This window comes from Lathyrus oleraceus, chromosome 5, assembly GCF_024323335.1.
Source record: "Lathyrus oleraceus cultivar Zhongwan6 chromosome 5, CAAS_Psat_ZW6_1.0, whole genome shotgun sequence".
Classification (NCBI taxonomy): domain Eukaryota; kingdom Viridiplantae; phylum Streptophyta; class Magnoliopsida; order Fabales; family Fabaceae; genus Lathyrus; species Lathyrus oleraceus.
In genome coordinates, this window is record NC_066583.1 from 512,715,449 (window position 1) to 512,733,656 (window position 18,208).

The 18,208-nt window shown below is 24.9% G+C and overlaps 2 long non-coding RNA genes across 15 annotated transcripts in view; both read right to left on the reverse strand.

Moving 5' to 3' along the window:
- The window catches only part of LOC127085933 (uncharacterized), a 53,029-nt gene extending 39,176 nt beyond the window's left edge, over positions 1–13,853 (reverse strand). For all 11 annotated transcript variants that reach the window (XR_007789332.1, XR_007789337.1, XR_007789334.1 and 8 more), the window contains exon 1: positions 13,773–13,853. This is a non-coding gene — a long non-coding RNA (uncharacterized LOC127085933). The remainder of the gene's footprint in view (positions 1–13,772) is intronic.
- Positions 1,030–10,855, reverse strand: LOC127085932 (uncharacterized). Of its 4 annotated transcripts, none has more exons than XR_007789321.1 (2): positions 10,762–10,855; positions 1,030–1,233 (listed from the first exon to the last, which is right to left on the reverse strand). It is a non-coding gene; the product is annotated as an uncharacterized LOC127085932 (long non-coding RNA). The 4 variants fall into 4 exon arrangements; XR_007789320.1 differs by lacking the exon at positions 10,762–10,855 and adding an exon at positions 7,703–7,857; XR_007789319.1 differs by lacking the exon at positions 10,762–10,855 and adding an exon at positions 1,560–1,653.
- Positions 13,854–18,208: the final 4,355 nt, after the last annotated feature.

Sequence of the window (18,208 nt, forward strand, 5' to 3'; positions counted from 1 at the left end):
TGGTTTGGAAAATCAGCGGGTTTAAATGCTATTTTTTTTTCTTCAGGTAAAATGAATATAGTATCTATCTATCTATCTAATATATATATATATAATTATATATATAAATATATTATAATATAATAATATATATATATATATATATATATATAGATTTTTTTAAAATTATTTGAAACAATTTTCCAACACTGGAATTATATTTATTAGAAATTGCAGTTAGTGTTTTATCCAGATTATGTTCCGACTAGACTTTGTTCAAAATTTATTTGGATTTCTATTTTGTACTAGTTTGTTGTGTGTGATTATTATATTTAGCATTTGAATTTAAATAATGAACTTGTGAAATTATTTAAATTTGAAGTTTTGTAGGTGTCATGATTTTTTAGAGACCGAGTCACCTGTTCGACCAGTTTAATAACTTTATCTTTTTGATAAAGGCATATCTATAAAATGACTTTTCCAATTTTATTCGGTTTAGTCATGCGGTTCGACCTGTGACCCAGTGGTTTGACTAACGAACGAGTGACTCAATACCCTCACGGTTTGATGACCCTTTCGATTGTTAAAACTTTGATTTTAAGATCTACCTAATCATCAAACTAATATTTTTTTAAAATAAACACCGGTAGTAGGATATAAATAAGGATTTTCTTCAAAACACAATTTAACATATACCTCATCAATCATAATTTTGACCAAACACTTGATTACCTCTTATAAAGAATTTAAAATTAGAATATTTGCATAACTCAAATAAATTCTTTATCTGGTGTCTTTAAATCCACCCTCACAAACTATCCATGTATAATATATTTTTTGTGATTTCAAGGGAACCATATTTTTGATAACTTTTAAACATCCATTTTATTCAACATGAAAACATAAATAATTAAAATATTTAAGTAACATTCTATAAAAAAAGACAATTCAAATAATATATATTCCATTTTAAAATTCATTTATTCGTAAGAGTGTTTATAGAATTTTAACGATTTACACAAATTTCTTACAAACAGTAAGTTCTAGATCTAAACTCAAGTGCACGTTTTATTATTTTTATTGAATTCATAGAATAAAATACATTAGTGAAAACAATAACATGTTGTCTTCTCAAGAGTAATATAACATTGTCCCCTTTTCAAAATCCCTTGCCACGGCAATCCTGGTCGCATGTTGCAACACAAGGCCCTATACAAACTCCTCCGGGAGGGACCAAAATACTCGTAACCAATCCTGAATCAACCAAAGTTTAAAATTAGTTTGTGTGTGACATTGCTTCATTATTTTTACATTAAAAATCTCAATCTAATGTTCTTTCGAATTGAGAATTGATTAAACCATAGTTGAATTATTATTGATCTACATATCTTGTTTAAACAAAAAATTAAAAAATTCAACTTCTTAGAAGGGTTAAACAATCACATAATTTTTTAAACGAGTCTTTTTTACTTTCTTTTGAATATAAAGATGCAATATATGTTTCAGTAAAAAACATTTGGTGTTAGTAAATTCTACTTTAAAATTGAAACTCAAAAATAAAAATAAAATTTCATTCTTACCCGAACTAACCATCAAAACAAGGCATAAAACACTCAAAAAACAAGATTGATTGGTGTGACATGCCATTTTGTAAGATTTCAATTTATATTTTATTTCTTTGTAACGAGTAAGACTAACATAACTTCTATTATATAGGCCTAAAAACTGTGTTAGTTTTTAATATCTCATTTGACTATTAACTTTACATAAATTTATTAATGGAATCTTAAAGTAAGAAAGATAGATTTAAATAAATAAAGTGGTCAATAAAATGAATTTGATAATATTGAAAATAACTTTCATTTTCTATTGAATTTTGAAAGGAACATAAAATGATATTATTCATCAATGACTTCATACCTATAGTCAATTTTAATGATTAAAACATAATAAATAGATTTATAAATACTTAAAATTATGTGTAATATATAATTATAAACTATATTTTAATTGAATGGATTATTATAATATTAAAATTAATAAATTTATTATAAAAAATATTACTCAATTTTTACCAATCGATTGACAGTGGACGCAAATCGATTGCACAGACTTATTGACTTTGAAAAAGTAGAAATGTTCAGTTGTCAATCGATTGACACTCATGACCAATCGATTGGTCCTCTGCATTCTTTGAAAAACAGAAATGTGAGATAAACCAATCGATTGGGCTTCCCCAACCAATCGATTGGCTCATGACTAAAACTTCAAATCTCATTTCTCTAATGTTTCTAAATGCATTCCATCAATTATTAATCACTTGTTATGTTATATTTATATTGAATCAATGTTGAATGTGAGAATTGCATGTTGAATCTAGTGAGTTAACCTAGTGATCATTCTTAGGTCATAAGTTAGACTTATAACTTAGATAACATTGGGAAGCGACATTCATTCGCACGATGCTTATGTGAAGGTCATAAATGAATGGTTGCTATAGTTGAGAGTGGGACGCTTTGTATAGAACATACAAGCATGCATGAACTGAGCTTGCCTTAGACATAAGTCCGCTCAGGGATTGATGTTTCGTGAATCTGAATAGTGACTTATTTTGAGTTGTGGGAACTCATGAGCATGTTGCCATACATTGCGAGATTTTTCCCATCACTTAAGTCTTCTTTCCTTTGTCGGATTAAGTTGGATATTGATTAGAAAACCCTGTAGAGCCGAGTGGACCCATAAGATAGGGAACCCATTGGGATTATAATCTTACCCCATGTTGTTGATTTTTTTCAGGTAGTTCTGATCAGACGAAGGCTAAGGACAAGATAGAGTGATGTCTTGCTTACCGGATGTTTTAGATGGCTTCTCTGCTGCATAGATATTTTTTTGAGATCATTCTACAATGGTCTAGTTCGTAGTTTTATTTTAGGCACCTTTGTGTATATCTTGTGCCATGTAGCATTTTCTATTGGGCACGTAATATGTACACTGTTGTCGTTAGGCGCTTATGTCTTTCAGTACCAGTATTACATTATGTATAATAGGTATTCTAGACATATATTATATGTGGGTGTTACAGCAAGTGTTTAAAAGGTTTGAGTCTTTATCTTGTAAATCAATCTCCGTTGAAGATTCTCTTACATTATATATACTGTTTCTAATACTTTATTTAAAAACATATAATTCAATTCTTGTTTCATTACTAGGGTCTCCCAAATAAACTAAATCATTAGACACATAATTCGTTTGTTTTTAAAATAGTGCTTTAAGTATCGACCTAGCCTGACCGGTCAAACAGAAAATTGAAAGGGTCACCAATTTGGTCTTATTGTTAGATCAGGCAATTAAATCAGTTGAAACCGACTAGAACAGGCCAAAACCAGTAAATCAACAGTTTTGGAAAATCAGCAGATTAAATGTTATTTCTTTATTCTTCAGACAAAATGACATTGCAATAATATATATATATTATAATATATATATATATATATATATATATATATATATATATATATATATATATATATATATATATATATATATATATATATATATAATTATATATATAACTAGATTTTGTTAAAAAATTATTTGGAACAATTTTCCAACAATGGAATTAAATTTATAAGAAACTGCACTTATTTTTTTATTCAGATTATGTTTCAATTAGACTTTGTTCAAAATTTATTTGGATTTGTATTTTCTACTATTTTGTTGTGTGCGATAATTATATTTAGCATTTGAATTTAAATAATGAACCTGTGTAATTATTATAATTTGATGTTTTATAGGTGTCATGATTTTTTTAGAGACCGGTCACCTGTTCGGCCGGTTTAATAACTTTATATATTTTTTAATAAAGACAGATTTATTAAAACGACTTTTCCAATTTTATTCGATTTAGTCATGGGTTTGACATGTAAACCAGTGGTTCGACTAATGAACGAGTGACTCAATACCCTCAACAGTTTGATGACCCTTTCGATTGTTAAAACTTTGATTTTAAGATCTACCTAATCATCAAACTAAGATTATTTTTAAATAAACACCAGTAGTAGGATATAAACTAGGATTTTCTTCAAAACAAATTTAAGATATACTTCATCAATCATAATTTTGACCAAACACTTAATTACCTATTATTAAGAATTTAAAATTAGAATATTTGCATAACTCAAATAAATACTTTATTTGGTGTCTTTAAATCCATTCTCACTAACTATCCATGTATAATACATTTTTTGTGATTTCAAGGGAACCATATTTTTGATAACTTTAAAACATCCATTTTATTCAACTTGAAAACATAAATAATTAAAATATTTATAAAAAAAGAGAATTCAAATAATATATATTCCATTTTAAATTTCACTTATTCATAATAGTGTTTATAGAATTTTTAAGATTTACCCAAATTTCTTACAAAAAGTAAGCTCTAGAGCTAAACTCAAGTGCATGTTTTATTATTTTTATTGAACTCATACAATAAAATTCATTAGTGAAAACAACAACATGTTGTCTTCTCAAGATGAGTATAACATTGTCCCCTTTTCCAAATCCCTTGTCGCGGCAATCCTGATTGCACGTTGCAACACAAGGCCCTATACAAACTCCTCCGGGAGGGACCAAAATACTGGTAACCAATCCTGAATCACCCAAAGTTAAAATCAGTTTGCGTGTGACATTGCTTCATTATTTTTACATTAAAAATCTCAATTTAATGTTCTTTCGAATTGAGAATTGATTAAACCATAATTGAATTGTTATTGATCTACATATCTTGTTTAAACAAAAAATTAAAAAATTAAACTAGAAGAGTTTAAACAATCATATAATTTTTTAAACAAGTCTTTTTTACTTTCTTTTTAATATAAAGATGCAATATATGTTTCAATAAAAATATTTGTGTTAGTAAATTGTATATAAAAATTGAAACTCAAAAATAAAAAAAATTTCATTCTTACCCGAACTAACCATTCAAACAAGGTATAAAACATTTAAGAAAACAAGAATGATTGGTGTGACGGACCATTTTGTAAGATTTCAATTATATTTTATTTCTTTGTAATGAGTAAGACTAACATAACTTCTATTATATAGGCCTTAAAACTATATTGGTATTTTAATATCTCATTTGACTATTAACTTTATATAAATTTATTAATTGAATCTTAAAGTAAGAAAGATAGGTTAGATTTAAATAAATAAAGTGGTCAATAAAATGAATTTGATAATATTGAAAATAATTTCATTTTTTATTGAATTTTGAAAGGAATATAAAATGATATTATTCATGAATGACTTAATACCTATCATCAACTTTAATGATTAAAGTATAATAAATAGATTGATAAATTCTTAAAATTATGTGTAATATATAGTTATAAACATATAGTTTAATTGAATAGATTATTTATATATAAAATTCATAAATTTATTATAAAAAATGGTACTCAATTTTAACCAAATGACAAAAAAAATGGGGTCAAATTACATAGGAGTTATTTTAGTCCTCGTCAAATTACGAGTTTGTTTAAAAATTAACGATTAAACTTTACACCAATTTCCGAACACAAAAAGTTTTTTAACACCGGAATAGTCTCTTTAAATTATAAATATATTATTAGTAGCTTTAAATGTATATTTTGGTCGTTAATTTTGCAATGTTTTATTATTTAGATTTTTATGGTGACTCGAGTACAAAGATTTTCTTAAGAATTGAACAACAAAATATTTCAACCCTAATTATTTGGTTATAATTTTATCATTTTATTTACAAGTCTCACATGCTAGTGAAGAAATGTAGAGTGCTTGTACAAGTAATTATGACCAAACGACTATTTCTTTTCTCATCCAAAGCAAGTGTTTAAAAGGTTTGAGTCTTTATCTTGTAAATCTATCTCAGTCGAAGATTCTCTTACTTTATTAATATTTTTTCTAATACTGTGTTTTCTAAACATATAATTCAATTCTTGTTTCACTACTAGGCTCTCCCAAATAAACTAAATCATTGGAGACATAATTCATTTGTATTTGAAATAGTGATTTAAAAATCGAACTAGACCGATTGGTCAAACAGAAAACTGAAAGGGTCACCAATTTGGTCTTATTGTTGGATCAGGCAAGCTATTAAATCAGTTTACACCGTCTAAAACTGGCCAATACCAGTATATTAGTGATTTTGGAAAACCAGCGGGTTAAATGCTATCTTTTTTTTCTTTAGACAAAATGACATTGCAACGATATATATATATATATATATATATATATATATAATATATATATATTATATATATATATATATATATATATATATATATATATTTATAACTAGATTTTTAAAAAATATTTGAACAATTAGACAAGCTATAAACAAAATCATGCGGTTATTTTTTATTCAATTATGTTCCAATTAGACATTGTTCAATATTATTTAGGTTTGTATTTTGTACTATTTTATTGTGCGTGATGATTATATTTAGCTTTTGACTTTAAATAATGAACTTGTGAAATTATTATAATTTGAAGTTTTGTAGGTGTCATGATTTTTTTAGAGACCGAGTCACCTGTTCGACAGGTTTAATAACTATATAGTTTTTTTATAGAGAGAAATTTGTTTAAATGACTTTTCCAATTTTATCTAGTTTAGTCATGTGGTTCGACCTATGATCCAGTGGTTCGACTAATGAACCAGTGACTCAATACCCTCAACGGTTTGATGACCCTTTTCGATTGTTAAAACTTTGATTTTAAGATCTACCTAATCATCAAACTAAGATTTTTTTTAAATAAACACCAGTAGTAGGATATGAATAAGGATTTTCTTCAAAACACAATTTAAGATATACTTTATCAATCATAATTTTAACCAAACACTTGATTACCTATTATTAAAAATTTAAAATTAGAATATTTGCATAACTCAAATAAATTCTTTATCTTGTGTCTTTAAATCCACCCTCACTAACTATCCATGTATAATATATTTTTTTATGATTTCAAGGGTACCATGTTTTTGATAAATTTAAAACATCCATTTTATTCAACATGGAAACATAAATAATTAAAATATTTAAGTAATATTTTATAAAAAAAAGACAATGCAAATAATATATATTCCATTTTAAATTTCATTTATTCATAATAGTGTTTATAGTATTTTAAAGATTTACACAAATTTCTTACAAAAAGTAAGTTTCAGAGCTAAACTGAAGTGCACGTTTTATTATTTTTATTGAACTCATACAATAAAATTCATTAGTGAAAACAACATGTTGTCTTCTCAAGATGAGTATAACATTGTCCCCTTTCCAAATCCCTTGCCGCGGTAATCCTGGTCGCATGTTGCAACACAAGGCCCTATACAAACTCATCCGGGAGGGACCAAAATACTGGTAACCAATCTTGAATCAACCAAAATTTAAAATTAGTTTGCGTGTGACGTTGCTTCATTATTTTTACATTAAAAATCTCAATCTAATGTTATTTCGAATTGAGAATTGATTGAACCATAATTGAATTGTTATTGATCTACATATCTTGTTTAAAAAGAAATCAACTTCTTAGAAGGGTTAAACAATCACATAATTTTTTAGACGAGTCTTTTTTACTTTCTTTTGAATATAAAGATGCAATATATGTTTCAATAAAAAACATTTGGTGTTAGTAAATTCTACTTTAAAATTGAAACTCAAAAATAAAAATAAAATTTCATTCTTACCCGAACTAACCATCAAAACAAGGCATAAAACACTCAAAAAACAAGATTGATTGGTGTGACATGCCATTTTGTAAGATTTCAATTTATATTTTATTTCTTTGTAACCAGTAAGACTAACATAACTTCTATTATATAGGCCTAAAAACTGTATTAGTTTTTTAATATCTCATTTGACTATTAACTTTACATAAATTTATTAATGGAATCTTAAAGTAAGAAAGATAGATTTAAATAAATAAAGTGGTCAATAAAATGAATTTGATAATATTGAAAATAATTTTCATTTTCTATTGAATTTTGAAAGGAACATAAATGATATTATTCATCAATGACTTCATACCTATAGTCAGTTTTAATGATTAAATATAATAAATAGATTTATATTTTATTTCTTTGTAACGAGTAAGACTAACATAACTTCTATTATATAGGCCTAAAAACTGTATTAGTTTTTTAATATCTCATTGACTATTAACTTTACATAAATTTATTAATTGAATCTTAAATTAAGAAAGATAGGTTAGATTTAAATAAATAAAGTGTTCAATAAAATGAATTTGATAATATTGAAATATAATCTTCATTTTCTATTGAATTTTGAAAGGAATATAAAATGATATTATTCATCAATGACTTAATACCTATAGTCAATTTTAATTATTAAATATAATAAATAGATTTATAAATACTTAAAATATGTGTAATATATGATTATAAACATGTAGTTTAATTGAATAGATTATTATAATATTAAAATTAATAAATTTATTATAAAAAATACTACTCAATTTTAACCGAATGACAAAAAAATGGTGTCAAATTACATAGGAGTTATTTTAGTCCTCGTCAAATTACGAGGTTGTTTAAAAATTAACTGAATAAACTTTACACGAATGTCCGAACACAACTATTTTGTTAACACTTGAACAGTTTCTATAAATTATAAAATATATTATTATTATCTTTAATTGTAACATATTGGTCATGAATTTTGCAATGTTTTATTATTTTGATTTTTATGCTGACTCGAGTACAAAGATTTTCTTAAGAATTTAACAACAAAACATTTCAACACTAAATTAATTATTTGGTCATGATTTTATCATTTTATTTACAAGTCTCACATGCTAGTGAAGAAATGTAAAGTGCTTGTACATGTAATTATCATAAAACGACTATTTATTTTTTCATCGTATGCAAGTGTTTAAAAGGTTTGAGTCTTTATCTTGTAAATCAATCTTTGTTGAAGATTCTCTTACATTATTTATACTTTTTCTAATATTTTTGTTCTAAACATATAATTCAATTCTTGTTTCATTACTAGGGTCTCCCAAATAAACCAAATCATCAGAGACATAATTCATTTGTATTTGAAATAGTGCTTTAAGGATCGAACTAGCTTGACGGTCAAACAGAAAATTGAAAGGATCACCAATTTGGTCTTATTGTTGGACAAGCAAGCTATTAAATAGTTGAAACTGACTAGAACTGACCAAAATCAGTAAATCAGCGGGTTAAATGCTATCTTTTTTTTCTTTAGCCAAAATGAGATTGCAATAATAATTTTAAATATATATATATATATATATATATATATATAATATATATATATATATTATATATATATATATATATATATATAATATATAATATAACTAGTTTTTTTTTTTAAATTATTTGAAACAATTTTCAACACTAGAATTAAATTTATAAGAAATTGCAGTTATTTTTTATCCAGATTATGTTCCAATTAGACTTTGTTCAAAATTATTTGTATTTGTATTTTGTACTATTTTGTTGTGTGTGATGATTGTATTTAGCATTTGAATTTAAATAATGAACTTGTGAAATTGTTATAATTTGATGTTTTGTAGGTGTCATGATTTTTTTAGAGACCGAGTCACATGTTCAACCGGTTTAATAACTTTATATTTTTTGATAAAGACGGTATTATTAAAATGACTTTTCCAATTTTATTCGGTTTAGTCATGCGGTTCGACCTGTGACCCGGTGGTTCGACTAACGAACGAGTGGCTCAATACCCTCACGGTTTGATGACCCTTTCGATTGTTAAAACTTTGATTTTAAGATCTACCTAATCATCAAACTAAGAGTTTTTTTTAAAATAAACACCAGTAGTAGGATATGAATAAGGATTTTCTTCGAAACACAATTTCAGATATACTTTATCAATCATAATTTTAACCAAACACTTGATTACCTATTATTAAGAATTTAAAATTAGAATATTTTTATAACTCATATAAATTCTTTATCTTGTGTCTTTAAATCCACCCTCACTAACTATCCATGTATAATATATTTTTTGTGATTTCAGGGGAACCATATTTTTGATAAATTTAAAACATCCATTTTATTCAACATGAAAACATAAATAATTAAAATATTTAAGTAATATTTTATAAAAAAAGACAATGCAAATAATATATATTCCATTTTAAATTTCATTTATTCATAATAGTGTTTATAGTATTTTAAAGATTTACCACAAATTTCTTACAAAAAGTAAGTTCCAGAGCTAAACTGAAGTGCACGTTTTATTATTTTTATTGAACTCATACAATAAAATTCATTGGTGAAAACAACAACATGTTGTCTTCTCAAGATGAGTATAACATTGTCCCCCTTTTCCAAATCCCTTGCCACGGCAATCCTGGTCGCACGTTGCAACACAAGGCCCTATACAAACTCCTCCGGGAGGGACCAAAATACTGGTAACCAATCCTGAATCAACCAAAATTTAAATTAGTTTGTGTCTGACATTGCTTCATTATTTTTACATTAAAAATCTCAATCTAATGTTCTTTCGAATTTAGAATTGATTAAACCATAATTGAATTGTTATTGATCTACATATCTTGTTTAAAAAGAAATCAACTTCTTAGAAGGGTTAAAACAATCACATAATTTTTTAGACGAGTCTTTTTTACTTTCTTTGAATATAAAGATGCAATATATGTTTCAATAAAAAACATTTGGTGTTAGTAAATTCTACTTTAAAATTGAAACTCAAAATAAAAATAAAATTTCATTCTTACCCGAACTAACCATCAAAACAAGGCATAAAACACTCAAAAAACAAGATTGATTGGTGTGACATGCCATTTTGTAAGATTTCAATTTATATTTTATTTCTTTGTAACGAGTAAGACTAACATAACTTCTATTATATAGGCCTAAAAACTGTATTAGTTTTTTAATATCTCATTTGACTATTAACTTTACATAAATTTATTAATGGAATCTTAAAGTAAGAAAGATAGATTTAAAAAATAAAAAGTGGTCAATAAAATGAATTTGATAATATTGAAAATAATTTTCATTTTCTATTGAATTTTGAAAGGAACATAAAATGATATTATTCATCAATGACTTCATACCTATAGTCAATTTTAATGATTAAAATATAATAAATAGATTTATATTTTATTTCTTTGTAACGAGTAAGACTAACATAACTTCTATTATATAGGCCTAAAAACTGTATTTGTTTTTTAATATCTCATTTGACTATTAACTTTACATAAATTTATTAATTGAATCTTAAATTAAGAAAGATAGGTTAGATTTAAATAAATAAAGTGTTCAATAAATGAATTTGATAATATTGAAATATAATCTTCATTTTCTATTGAATTTTGAAAGGAATATAAATAATTATTCATCAATGACTTAATACCTATAGTCAATTTTAATTATTAAATATAATAAATAGATTTATAAATACTTAAAATTATGTGTATATATGATTATAAACATGTAGTTTAATTGAATAGATATTATAATATTAAAATTAATAAATTTATATAAAAAATACTACTCAATTTTAACCGAATGACAAAAATGGGTGTCAAATTACGTTGGAGTTATTTTAGTCCTCGTCAAATTACGAGTTTGTTTAAAAATTAACTGAATAAAACTTTACACGAATGTCCGAACACAACTATTTTGTTAACACTTGAACAGTTTCTATAAATTATAAAATATATATTATTATCTTTAATTGTACCATATTGGTCATGAATTTTGCAATGTTTTTTTATTTTGATTTTTATGCTGACTCGAGTACAAAGATTTTCTTAAGAATTTAACAACAAAACATTTCAACACTAATTAATTATTTGGTCATGATTTTATCATTTTATTTACAAGTCTCACATGCTAGTGAAGAAATGTAAAGTGTTGTACATGTAATTATCATAAAACGACTATATTTTCTCATCGTATGCAAGTGTTTAAAAGGTTGAGTCTTTATCTTGTAAATCAATCTTTGTTGAAGATTCTCTTACATTATTTATACTTTTTCTAATACTTTTGTTTCTAAACATATAATTCAATTTTTGTCTCATTACTAGGGTCTCCCAAATAAACCAAATCATCAGAGATATAATTCATTTGTATTTGAAATTGTGCTTTAAGGATCGAACTAGCTTGACCGGTCAAACAGAAAATTGAAAGGATCACCTATTTGGTCTTATTGTTGGATCAGGCAAGCTATTAAAATAGTTGAAACTGACTAGAATTGACCAAAATCAGTAAATCAGCGGGTTAAATGCTATCTTTTTTTTCTTTAGCCAAAATGAGATGCAATAATAATTATATATATATATTATATAATATTATATATATATATATATTATATTATATATATAACTAGATTTTTTTTTTAATTATTTGAAACAATTTTCCAACACTAGAATTAATTTATAAGAAATTGCAGTTATTTTTTTTATCCAGATTATGTTCCAATTAGACTTTGTTCAAAATTTATTTGTATTTGTATTTTGTACTATTGTTGTGTGTGATGATTATATTTAGCATTTGAATTTAAATAATGAACTTGTGAAATTGTTATAATTTAATGTTTTGTAGGTGTCATGATTTTTTAGAGACCTAGTCACATGTTCGACCGGTTTAATAACTTATATTTTTTGATAAAGACAGTATTATTAAAATGACTTTTCCAATTTTATTCGGTTTAGTCATGCGGTTCGACCTGTGACCCGGTGGTTCGACTAACGAACGAGTGGCTCAATACCCTCACGGTTTGATGACCCTTTCGATTGTTAAAACTTTGATTTTAAGATCTACCTAATCATCAAACTAAGATTTTTTTTAATAAACACCAGTAGTAGGATATGAATAAGGATTTTCTTCAAAACACAATTTAAGATATACTTTATCAATCATAATTGTAACCAAACACTTGATTACCTATTATTAAAAATTTAAAATTAGAATATTTTTATAACTCAAATAAATTCTTTATCTTGTGTCTTTAAATCCACCCTCACTAACTATCCATGTATAATATATTTTTTGTGATTTCAGGGGAACCATATTTTTGATAAATTTAAAACATCCATTTTATTCAACATGAAAACATAAATAATTAAAATATTTAAGTAATATTTTATAAAAAAAGACAATGCAAATAATATATTCCATTTTAAATTTCATTTATTCATAATAGTGTTTATAGTATTTTAAAGATTTACACAAATTTCTTACAAAAAGTAAGTTCCAGAGCTAAACTGAAGTGCACGTTTTATTATTTTATTGAACTCATACAATAAAATTCATTGGTGAAAACAACAACATGTTGTCTTCTCAAGATGAGTATAACATTGTCCCCCTTTTCCAAATCCCTTGCCACGGCAATCCTAGTCGCACGTTGCAACACAAGGCCCTATACAAACTCCTCCGGGAGGGACAAAAAATACTGGTAACCAATCCTGAATCAACCAAAATTTAAAATTAGTTTGTGTCTGACATTGCTTCATTATTTTTACATTAAAAATCTCAATCTAATGTTCTTTCGAATTGAGAATTGATTAAACCATAATTGATTGTTATTGATCTACATATCTTGTTTAAAAGAAATCAACTTCTTAGAAGGGTTAAACAATCACATAATTTTTTAGACGAGTCTTTTTTACTTTCTTTTGAATATAAAGATGCAATATATGTTTCAATAAAAAACATTTGGTGTTAGTAAATTCTACTTTAAAATTGAAACTCAAAAATAAAAATAAAATTTCATTCTTACCCGAACTAACCATCAAAACAAGGCATAAAACACTCAAAAAACAGATTGATTGGTGTGACATGCCATTTTGTAAGATTTCAATTTATATTTTATTCTTTGTAACCAGTAAGACTAACATAACTTCTATTATATAGGCCTAAAAACTGTATTAGTTTTTTAATCTCATTTGACTATTAACTTTACATAAATTTATTAATGGAATCTTAAAGTAAGAAAGATAGATTTAAATAAATAAAGTGGTCAATAAAATGAATTTGATAATATTGAAAATAATTTTCATTTTCTATTGAATTTTGAAAGGAACATAAAATGATATTATTCATCAATGACTTCATACCTATAGTCAATTTTAATGATTAAATATAATAAATAGATTTATATTTTATTTCTTTGTAACGAGTAAGACTAACATAACTTCTATTATATAGGCCTAAAAACTGTATTTGTTTTTAATATCTCATTTGACTATTAACTTTACATAAATTTATTAATTGAATCTTAAATTAAGAAGATAGGTTAGATTAAATAAATAAAGTGTTCAATAAAATGAATTTGATAATATTGAAATATAATCTTCATTTTCTATTGAATTTTGAAAGGAATATAAAATGATATTATTCATCAATGACTTAATACCTATAGTCAATTTTAATTATTAAAATATAATAAATAGATTTATAAATACTTAAAATTATGTGTAAATATGATTATAAACATGTAGTTTAATTGAATAGATTATTATAATATTAAAATTAATAAATTTATTATAAAAATACTACTCAATTTTAACCGAATGACAAAAAATGGTGTCAAATTACGTTGGAGTTATTTTAGTCCTCGTCAAATTACGAGTTTGTTAAAAATTAACTGAATAAACTTTACACGAATGTCCGAACACAAGTATTTTGTTAACACTTGAACAGTTTCTATAAATTATAAAATATATTATTATTATCTTTAATTGTAACATATTGGTCATGAATTTTGCAATGTTTTATTATTTTGATTTTTATGGTGACTCGAGTATAAATATTTTCTTAAGAATTTAACAACAAAACATTTCAACACTAAATTAATTATTCGGTCATGATTTTATCATTTTATTTACAAGTCTCACATGCTAGTGAAGAAATGTAAAGTGCTTGTACATGTAATTATCATAAAACGACTATTTATTTTCTCATCGTATGCAAGTGTTTAAAAGGTTTGAGTCTTTATCTTGTAAATCAATCTTTGTTGAAGATTCTCTTACATTATTTATACTTTTTCTAATACTTTTGTTTCTAAACATATAATTCAATTCTTGTTTCATTACTAGGGTCTCCAAAAAACCAAATCATCAGAGACATAATTCATTTGTATTTGAAATAGTGCTTTAAGGATCGAACTAGCTTGACCGGTCAAACAGAAAATTCAAAGTATCACCAATTTGGTCTTATTGTTGGATCAGGCAAGCTATTAAAATAGTTGAAACTGACTAGAACTGACCAAAAATTTGTAATCAGCGGGTTAAATGCTATCTTTTTTTTTTTAGCCAAAATGAGATTGCAATAATAATTTTAAATATATATATATATATATATATAATATATATATATATATATATATATTATATATATATATATATATATATAGAATATATATATATAACTAGATTTTTTTTAAAATATTTGAAACAATTTTCCAACACTAGAATTAAATTTATAAGAAATTGCAGTTATTTTTTTATCCAGATTATGTTCCAATTAGACTTTGTTCAAAATTTATTTGTATTTGTATTTTGTACTATTTTGTTGTGTGATGATTATATTTAGCATTTGAATTTAAATAATGAACTTGTGAAATTGTTATAATTTGATGTTTGTAGGTGTCATGATTTTTTTAGAGACCGAGTCACATGTTCGAACCGGTTTAATAACTTTATATTTTGATAAAGACAGTATTATTAAAATGACTTTTCCAATTTTATTCGGTTTAGTCATGCGGTTCGACCTGTGACCCGGTGGTTCGACTAACGAACGAGTGGCTCAATACCCTCACGGTTTGATGACCCTTTCGATTGTTAAAACTTTGATTTTAAGATCTACCTAATCATCAAACTAAGAGTTTTTTTTAAAATAAACACCAGTAGTAGTAGTAGGATATGAATAAGGATTTCTTCGAAACACAATTTCAGATATACTTTATCAATCATAATTTTAACCAAACACTTGATTACCTATTATAAGAATTTAAAATTAGAATATTTGCATAACCCATATAAATTCTTTATCTTGTGTCTTTAAACACCCTCACTAACTATCCATGTATAATATATTTTTTGTGATTTCAAGGGAACCATATTTTGATAAATTTAAAACATCCATTTTATTCAACATGAAAACATAAATAATTAAAATATTTAAGTAATATTTTATAAAAAAAGACAATGCAAATATATATATTCCATTTTAAATTTCATTTATTCATAATAGTGTTTATAGTATTTTAAAGATTTACACAAATTTCTTACAAAAAGTAAGTTCCAGAGCTAAACTGAAGTGCACGTTTATTATTTTATTGAACTCATACAATAAAATTCATTGGTGAAAAAACAACATGTTGTCTTCTCAAGATGAGTATAACATTGTCCCCCTTTTCCAAATCCCTTGCCACGGCAATCCTGGTCGCACGTTCAACACAAGGCCCTATACAAACTCCTCCGGGAGGGACCAAAATACTGGTAACCAATCCTGAATCAACCAAAATTTAAAATTAGTTTGTGTCTGACATTGCTTCATTATTTTACATTAAAGATCTCAATCTAATGTTCTTTCGAATTTAGAATTGATTAAACCATAATTGAATTGTTATTGATCTACATATCTTGTTTAAAAAGAAATCAACTTCTTAGAAGGGTTAAACAATCACATAATTTTTTAGACGAGTCTTTTTACTTTCTTTTGAATATAAAGATGCAATATAGTTTCAATAAAAAACATTTGGTGTTAGTAAATTCTACTTTAAAATTGAAACTCAAAAATAAAAATAAAATTTCATTCTTACCCGAACTAACCATCAAAACAAGGCATAAAACACTCAAAAAAAAGATTGATTGGTGTGACATGCCATTTTGTAAGATTTCAATTTATATTTTATTTCTTTGTAAGAGTAAGACTAACATAACTTCTATTATATAGGCCTAAAAACTGTGTTAGTTTTTTAATATCTCATTTGACTATTAACTTTACATAAATTTATTAATGGAATCTTAAAGTAAGAAACATAGATTTAAATAAATAAAGTGGTCAATAAAATGAATTTGATAAATTGAAAATAATTTTCATTTTCTATTGAATTTTGAAAGGAACATAAAATGATATTATTCATCAATGACTTCATACCTATAGTCAATTTTAATGATTAAATATAATAATAGATTATATTTTTATTTCTTTGTAACGAGTAAGACTAACATAACTTCTATAGTAGGCCTAAAAAACTGTATTTGTTTTTTAATATCTCATTTGACTATTAACTTTACACAAATTATTAAATTGAATCTTAATTAAGAAAGATAGGTTAGATTTAAATAAATAAAGTGTTCAATAAAATGAATTTGATAATATGAAATATAATCTTCATTTTCTATTGAATTTTGAAAGGAATAAAAATGATATTATTCATCTATGACTTAATACCTATAGTCAATTTTAATTATTAAAATATAATAAATAGATTTATAAATACTTAAAATTATGTTATATATGATTATAAACATGTAGTTTAATTGAATAGATTATTATAATATTAAATTAATAAATTATTATAAAAAATACTACTCAATTTTAAACGAATGACAAAAAATGGTGTCAAATTACGTTGGAGTTATTTTAGACCCTCGTCAAATTCGAGTTTGTTTAAAAATTAACTGAATAAACTTTACACGAATGTCCGAACACAACTATTTTGTTAACACTTGAACAGTTTCTATAAATTATAAAATATATTATTTTATCTTTAATTGTAAATATTGTCATGAATTTGCAATGTTTTATTATTTTGATTTTTATGCTGACTCGAGTACAAAGATTTTCTTAAGAATTTAACAACAAAACATTTCAACACTAAATTAATATTTGGTCATGATTTTATCATTTTATTTACAAGTCTCACATGCTAGGAAGAAATGTAAAGTGCTTGTACATGTAATTATCATAAAACGACTATTTATTTTCTCATCGTATGCAAGTGTTTAAAAGGTTTGAGTCTTTATCTTGTAAATCAATCTTTGTTGAAGATTCTCTTACATTATTTATACTTTTTCTAATACTTTTGTTTCTAAACATATAATTCAATTCTTGTTCCATTACTAGGGTCTCCCAAATAAACCAAATCATCAGAGACATAATTCATTTGTATTTGAAATAGTGCTTTAAGGATCGAACTAGCTTGAC